Raw genomic sequence first — 9,043 nt, 5'->3', positions numbered from 1 at the left:
TGGAAACTCTATGTACGAACAGTGCTCAGGCTGTTCGTTCATAGGGTCGCTATGAGTCGTCTACGACTCGAAGGCATTAAACAACAACAACAACAAACTGTATACAGCCTAAGAAATTCTAAAGAGGAATTCTACTGTTACATAGGGTGATTGTAAATCAGACATTGAACAATTAAAAATCAGGAAAGGAGTGTGTTGGGGTTTCAGTAAGTATGCTGAGCAAAAAATACAAGAAGTTGGATTTCATGAAGTAGAATATGCCATCTGGATTTGAGGAAAACTTACTGGATTTTGGAAATGTTGGATTTCCATTTTTCTAACAAGCTTTTACAAACTGCATAAAACAGAGTGTTTCTGCTCCTCTGTTCAGATCTGTTTAAATACCAACTGAAAGCTCTGTTATTAAAAAACAAGTCTCACTATTCGTTTTAGATAAACGTTTATCTTGGGACAATTTCAGATTAGCAAAAGAGGAACAAATTTATTCAGAGTTCCTCTATAACCACCTCTTACCTCCTTCTTCCCATTACCACAAAACATGGCAAAACTAAGAAACAAATAGTGGCAGTTCACTACTAATGACATGTTAAATTTTATTCGGATTTCCACTAGTATTCTAGTTATTATTATCTTTTTGCTCCAGGATCCAAGCCAGTTTTCTGTATTTCGTTTTCATGCTTTATTGTTTTTATAGTCGGACTTGTTTGTTCTCAGTTTTGTCTTTGTTTAAAACGAAGATATTTTTAAAATATTTTCTATTTTGCAGTATATCCTTAATTTAGAGTTTGTGTGGTAGTATCTTTTTAGAATAAGGTAGGGGAAGACGAGCATAAAAGTGTTGTGCCTCTTGCAACACAAATTATGGGAAAGAGGGGACATGATAACATGACCTCCACTGATGATGATGATAACCTTAATAATTTAATTTTGTGTACAAGCAAAAGTTACATTCTTCTCCCTTGTAGCTTGTACTCTTTGAAAGCAATTCAACAAATTCAGCCCATATTTCCTGAAGAAAGAAGGATGTGCATGTGAAATTCTTTTGAAAGCGTTCTCTTTCTCCAATTCATGTATGTAGAAGCCAGCAGCGCTTATTTTAAGAGGGCAGAGTTTCATAAATGACTTACAACTACTTGCTTACATCAGTATGGACACGGGTATCTATTTGATAATACATGGGATTAGAATTATTCGAGTTTTGGCCTGGGGAGCTTTCAGTGGACTCTTTAGGTACTTTGATATTTCTTCATTCTTCTTCTGCATTTGTTTAGTATCTGCTTGCTTTTTAGCTCTTTGAAAATCATGTCCTATTATGTGTCTCAGTCCTGAACTTCTAGGATCTGGTTACTGATTTTTATTTTTCTGCTTAAGTAATACAGCTGTTTTTAAATATAATCTTTCCATTGTTATGAATTAAAAAGAAATGTCTAAAAATAAATCACAAGTATTCCCTGTAATGTTCAATTATATATCAAACTAATTTTTTATTTTAATAAAAATATATAAAACATCTGACAATTTAACAACTTTTTACATGTACTATTTGTTCTTAAGTGCCATGAAGCTAAGCCTCCAGTCGGTGTTTGTTGTTAGCTGCTGTTGAGTACAACCTACAGCGACCGAATGAAAAAGATCTGAAACTTGTTCTATCCTGTACCATCCTCACAATTCCTGACACAAAAGAGCCCACTGTGGCAGTCAATGCATCAAACCACCTTGTCGAGGGTCTTCTTCTCCTTTACCTATCCTCCACCTTTCCCAACATCATGTCTCTCTCCAAGGAAGAGCACCTCCTAGCAACATGTCCAAAGTATGTGAGGTGAAGCCTCATCATTCTTGCCTCCAAAAAGCACTCTGGCTGCGCCCTCGTCAAGACCTATCTGTTCATTCTCTTGACCATCCACGAGATGTTCAGTGTTCTTCTCAATACCACAGCTCAAAGGTGCCAATTCTTTTGCTGTCATCTTTATTCACGGCTCAGCTCTCAGATGCACAGCTAGTAATCGGGAAGACCATGGCCTGAATCAAACACACTTAGACCTCAAACTGACATCATTACTCCTCAATAATTTGGAAATGTTGCTAATAGCAGATTTTCCCAATGAAATGCATCTCCTTATATTGTGACTGCTTGTACCAAGGATGTTAATTGTGGATCCAAACAAGATGAAGCTGTTGACAGTCTCAATCTCTCCATTCATCATGATGCTGCTTATTGGTCCAGTGGTAAGAATCTTTGTTTTCCTGACATTGAGATGCAATCCATACTGAAGGCTGCATTCCTTGATCTTCTGCAACAAGTGCTTCAAACCCTTCTCACTTTCAGCAAGCAAGGTTGTGCCATCTGTATGACACAGGTCATTGATTAGTCTACCTCCAATCGTGATGCCATAGTCCTAACAGAATTCAGCTTCTTGGATAATCTGCTCAGCATACAGACTGAGTAAGTATGGAGAAAAAATACAACCCTGACACTATCCCAAACCATGCAGTGCTCCCATGCTCCGTTCACACAACAGCCTCTTGGTCCAGGTGTAGGTTCTGCATAAGCACAATCAAGGGCTCTGGGATTCCCATTCTTCTCAATGTCAGCCATAATGTGTCATGATCTACACAGTCAAACACCTCTGCATAGTCAATAAAGCACAAATAGACATTATTCGGGTATTCCTTACTTTCAGCCAGGATCCATCTAACACCAGCAATGATATATCCCTGGTGCCATGGCCTCTTCTAAATCCCCACCCTTCCCAAAATAATGTCCTTCTTCAAGGAATAGCCCCTGCTAGCAACAGCCTCAAAGTATATGAGGCAAAGCCTGATCATTTTTGCCTCCAAAGAGCACTCTAAGTGCACCCTCTCCAAGATATATTTGTTCTCTTGGCTGTCCATGGGATGTTCAGTGTTCTTCTTCACTACCACAGCTCAAAGGCATTAATTCTTATGTCATCCTTATTCATTGTCCAGCTCTCAGACATACACCAAGTAACTGAAAATACAAGGGCTTTAATAATTGCTCCCCAGGACTTTGGAGAGGTTCCTGACAGTGGACTTGCCCAAAACTGTACATCTCCCGATCTACTGACTACTGGCTCCAAAGGTTTTGATTGGGGATCCAACGAACATGAAATTATTAACTCTTTCAGTCTTTTCTCCATCTACCATGAAGTTGCTTACTGGTCCAGTGGTGAAGATTTTTTTCCTTTGTTGATTTTGAGATTGAAGACTCTAATCCTTATCTTTTGCAGCAAGCATTTCATATTCTCCTGAGGCCACACACTTCAAACAGTATAATGTTTCAAATTATTTACTCAGCATCCTGATTGAATACATACACAGAAAGGACACAACTCTGACACACACCTTTTCTGATTTTAAACCATGCAGTGTTCTCTTATTCTGTTCTGACAACATCTTCTTGGCCTAGGTATAGGCTTCATAAGAGTATAATTAAGTTCCTGGATTCCCATTTTTCTCAACATTAGCAATAGTTTATTATGATCCACACAGTTAAATGCCTTTGCATAATCAATGAAATACAATCAGACATTCTTCAGGTATTCTTTGCTTTCAGCCAGGATGCATCTGACATCAACAATGATATCCTTGGTGCCATGAGATTAAACATTAGCTCTGGAAGGGAGTTTTGGTGGCATATTGTAAAGAAGTTGCACTGCAATCCCAGAGGTACGTGGTTCGAATCCACCGGATGCTTTGCTGGAGAAGGAGGGACAATCTTCTCCTGTACCTGCCAGATCTGATTTAATGGTATACACACAAAAAATAATAAAATTAAACATTAGCTCTGTAGTTAGTTAAAAGCTTCTAAGAACACGCAACTTTAAAAAACAACAAATTAACCACTATGGAAGGCTGTATATGGAGCTTTCTCAAAATCTTGCAAATAGAAATACCATTTGACCTAGCAATTCCTCTACTGGGAATTTACCCTAAAGAAACCATAACTTTCTCCAAAACTTGCAAATAGAAATACCATGTGACCCAGCAATTTCTCTACTGGGAATTTACCCTAAAGAAACCGTAACTGCCACCAAGCAGACATATGCACACCTATGTTTATTGTGGCTTTGTTCGCAATAGCAAAGAGCTGGAAACAACCCAAGTGCCCATCAACAAACTAATGGATACAGAAGCTCTGGTATATTCACAAAATGGAACACTATTCAGCATTGAAAAACAAGGAACTCATGAAATATTATGCAAAATGGATGACCCTGGTGGACATTATGCTGAGTGAAATATCTCCATCACAAAAGGACAAATACTGCACAGGGCCACTGTTGTAAAACACGACTGACATCAGGGTTGAAGGAAGACAGAAAAGGAGGGGAGGAACGAAGTATATTGCATTGAAACAAGAGAGGGAGAGAACTCTTTAAAAGGGATATATGAATGAGTATTCTTGCTATTACAGAAGTCCAGAGTGAAAGCTGAATAGTGGAGTGGACTTGTGGGGGAGGGATTGCATAACAGTGAAAGAGTTTTTATTTTTACTTTTCAAGGAGAAGACTGAATTAGGGGGAGGGGTGGACAAGGAGAAAAGTACAACAATGAATGACTGGAAATCCTAAGTCTCTGTAAACTTTCATTAAAATTAATTTTAAAAAAAGAATAGAGACGTTCACACAAAAAAATTAATTACTGGCTAAAATTAGCACAGGGAATTGCAGATGGCTAGGTGCAAACTGTTTGTGCAAGAAATCCTACTTACATGCAGAAGAGAGGCCCCTGCAGCAAAGCAAGGAGAAATTTTCCTCCTAAATAAATGTTTATCATTAAAAAAGAAGAAAAAAAACCCCAAAAACAAATTAGGGTGGATCGTCCCATAAGTTGTCATTGCTTATTACATTATCCAATTATATACAGAACTATGTTTAGAACTTTTGTCCATAGGGTTGCTATGAGTTGTAATAGACTGAACAACACCCAACAATGATGACATCTACAACTTAGGGAGCTTAGGAAACAGTATGCTGCAGTTATTAACCCCAAAACTGGTCATCTCCAGCAATTCAAATCTACTATCTCCTATGTGGGAGTAACATGGGCATTTTCCTCCTTTTACTATTTACAGCCACAATAAGCAGACAGATGATGGTCTCATTATTTGTCTTTGCCCTATCAGTCTATCTGCACTACAACAGTAATCTTGTCTTATTCAGTAGGTATTCAGGAAGTACTCTAAATGAATAAAAAGGTTTATCTAAAGAGAAGTATGTAATTAGAAGTGTATATGTGAAGTCTAATGACCATAAAAAAATTAAAATGTTGTCAAAATCAAACTAGCTACCATGCAAAGGTATTGTATAGTAATTTAAAAACTCCCAGCTATGTAAAGTGTCCTAACAAACACATTTAGAAACATGTTCATTGCATGTATTTACTGACTGAACAAAATTAGGTAGAAATTTCATATATTCTAATGTGTTTATTGTCTTAACTATCAAATAAATCTTTTTCAAAATTTCCATACTTAATCACTACCTTCTTTAAAGTGTGCTATACTATGTAAAATTCACTCTTTCCTCAATTATTCTTTAATTAAAATAAATTTGTTATTCTCAACTGTTGCTTCTAAACGACCTTTTAAATCAACTGGCCAATTTCCTTAGCACGAAGTTAAAAAAATTTTGACTAGTCTACAGGTTTGTCCTAGAGAAGGTAAAGCCAGGCTGCTCCTTAGAGACAAGAATTCTGAGACTTCATGTGACATATTCTGGACATGTTGCAAGGAGGGACCAGTCCTTGGAGAGGGACATCATGCTTGGAAGGGTGGAGGGATGGAGGGAGAGAGAGAGGCCATTGATGAGATGGACTAATACAGTGACTAGGGTAACGAGGGTAGGTGTGTCAGAGACAGTAAAGTTGGTACAGAATAGAGCAGGTTTCAAGGCTGTTGTACACAGGGTCACTATGAGTCACAAGCAACTTGACGTCACATAACAACATTAATTTTATGAAGAAGCTTCTGTTTTTCATTGTCATCAAGCAAGAATCATCTCAAAGCTGACCCTCTAGCAGGTTTCAGAGGCTATACATTGTACAGAGGGGAAATGCCTATCTTTCTCCACAAGAACAATTGGTTGATTCAACTGCTTTGGGTTGGCAGCACAACTCCTTACCCACAGGACTACCAAACTCTCTATCATCAAAAAGCATAAAATCTTTTTACCAACTAGGAAGATAAGTTATCCCTCCACTAGGTTCTCTAGACTTGTTGTTATACTCAGTCTAGTCCCTTGGGACACATAGTGACCCTATGTACAACAGCCCTGAAACCTGCTCTATCCTATGCCAACCTTATTGTCTCTGACACATCTACCTTCATTACCCCAGACACTGAATCAAGGGTCTTCCTCTCTTGTGCTGTCCACCCTTCCAAGCATGGCATCCCTCTCCAAGGACTGGTTTCTCCTTGCAACATGACCAAAGTATGTCAGACGAAGCCTTGCCTTCAAAGAGCAGCCTGTTTTCATCCTCTTCAAGAGGAACCTGTTTTTTCTCCTGGAAGTCCCTGGTATATTCAACACTCTTACCCAGCACCACAGATCAAGGCATAAAGTCTATTCCTATCATCTCTAGTCATTATCCAGCTTTCTAACATAAAGCAAGTAATTGTAAAGACTATGGCCTGGATCAGGTGCACCTTAGCCTCTAGACTGACATCGCTGGTCTTCAGTACTCTGGAGAGGTCCCTGACAGCAGATTTTCTCATGTAATTTCTCTTTAGAGTAAGATTTTTATTTTCCCCATATATGTTAAAAGTTAAGCAGTTAAATGAAAAGGAAAAAAGTATCACTTATTAATTACAGTACTCTTTCACTAGTAATGATAGTGGCCTACCATCATGCTCAAGTTTTAGAAATTACTCTAATAATTAAAAATACCATCGTTGTATATATTTTTTTATTATATAGATAATAAAAAAACCCCACATATATAGGAACAGGAAGCTCTAGTGGCCTAGTGATAAAGAGCTTCCCAAGGGCACCCCGCTTCAATCTATCATCAGCTCTGTGGGAGATCTCCTGTGCTATTTCCAGCCTCTGAAAACCCACTAGAAGGTCAGCTATGAGTCAATTCCAACTCAACAGTATATGTAATTTTATTCCTGCGTATCTTAAGCATTGGCTGCTTACTGAAAGGTTAACAGTTTTAATTCGTCAGCCACTCTGTAGGAGGATGAGGCAGTCTCTTCCAAGCCCTCCAAGGTGACCTGACAGTTTGGTTCGGTTGGGTTTGGTGGCATCCATTAACAGCTATTATAAATTGGTACTGTTCAACTAAAAAAAAAAAGTAGTAGTGGTATTAAGATCATTAAAACATTTGTAATCTAGCCTAATACCTTTCCTGCCATTCACCCTAAAAGGATGCAGTTAGAGATTTATATACAAAATTGTTCAGTTATGTAAAACATTGAGGGAAGAGGTTGCTAAAAAATAAGCTCACAGTTTTTCTTTTAAAAAGTGGCACATCTTCATAATGAGTTATTTTGTAGCCACTAAGATCCCAATGTAATGACATGAAAAAGTACTAGGCAAATACTTTGAGGCCCAAATTCAGATACACAGTACATTTCATTATGACTTGGCATATGTAAATATACTGAAAAACACAAAAATTTTAACAGCATTAAAACTGATATAATTTTCTATCCTAAGAGCTTTTAAAAAACGATAAAGTCTCTAACTATAAACTCTTTTCAAAGACAAATACGTTATGAAAACATTTCTGGCATATGATTTGTTATTGTTTTCCTTCCACCTCTATACCCTTCTATTATTTCAAAATTAAAGTATGTACTAAAAATGGGTTTTTAATGAAAAACAACTAAGTAACCAACCAAAACATCATGTGTTCAGGTTTACAATGGATCAACAACAGTCTTTATTCAGAAGGGGAGAAACCAGTAGTACTAATATCAGGTTATATGTTATAGAGTACTGTTGCCACCACACACAGATATTTACAATGGTTATCTCGACAAAGTAAAAAAGGACTTTGAATCATTCAAGTTGTTATATATCATCCTACAGGATGGTCAGTGACTTTACATTTATTGTTGTTGCTGTATGGAGACTCATAGCGACCCTATGTACAACAGCCCTAAACTCTGCTCTATCCCTTGCCAACCAGGTTTTCTCTCCTGGGAAACAAACAAGTGCGTGGAACACTTGGACAATTCATTCACTTAAAATATGCAAAGTTGGCATGTTTTGCTGGGAGTTATGGCACCGGTATTCAAATATTGGCAAGGCCACCTATGACAGACAGGTTTCAGTAGACTAGGAAGAAAGGTCTGGCAATCTACTTCTGATAATTAACCCATGAAAACCTTATCAGTCACAAGAGAACACTGCCCAACTTGCTTGCTTTGGCCCATCATCAGAAAGGATCAACACGCTAGAGCAGGACATCATGTTTGGTAGAGTATATAGGATGGTGTAGGTGAGATATACTAGCACATTAGCTGTAACAACAGACTCAAACATGTTTGCAATTGAGAGAATGACACAGGACTAAGTAACATTTCAATCTGCTGTATTTAAGATTACCAGAAGTCAAAAGCAAAACCATAGCAACAAACCTCAAATGAAATATTTCATAATTATAAAATATAGTTAAATCTTTTGTTGAAATCATCTTTACATTTATATTTGACAACTCAAGATTTTATGAAGACACAATATATGAACTTCACAAAATATTACATACTGTCTTTTTAACAAAATATTAAAATGTATACATTTCACTATTGAAAGAAACGTGTTCTCAAAATGTTTTTTTCATGTTCTATATATTGTTTAATATTTTCCATAAAGGATTATGTATGTGTCTACCAGTACTAGTATACAGGGAAGAAATAATGAAGAAGGGGAGAAGAAAGGGAAGAACACGAAACTGCTATAAACTCCTGTGTCAGAATAAGAAAACATTTGACTTTCTGCTTGGCTGTTCAGTTGGAAGAAGCCGTAGGCAGCCATGGTGCCCAGCAGGAATGGCATGATCTTGAAGCCTCACT

At 37.4% G+C, this 9,043-nt stretch overlaps 1 protein-coding gene across 1 annotated transcript in view; it reads right to left on the bottom strand.

Moving 5' to 3' along the window:
• Positions 1-9,043, bottom strand: part of SENP6 (SUMO1/sentrin specific peptidase 6) — a 122,481-nt gene that overhangs the window by 62,144 nt on the left and 51,294 nt on the right. The gene's annotated exons all lie outside the window — the stretch shown is intronic.

The sequence above is a fragment of the Elephantulus edwardii genome, unplaced genomic scaffold (genome assembly GCF_000299155.1).
Source record: "Elephantulus edwardii isolate Elephantulus edwardi_28Jun2011 unplaced genomic scaffold, EleEdw1.0 scaffold00194, whole genome shotgun sequence".
In the NCBI taxonomy this organism is placed as follows: Eukaryota; Metazoa; Chordata; class Mammalia; order Macroscelidea; family Macroscelididae; genus Elephantulus; species Elephantulus edwardii.
This window is presented reverse-complemented; position numbering and strand designations above follow the sequence as displayed.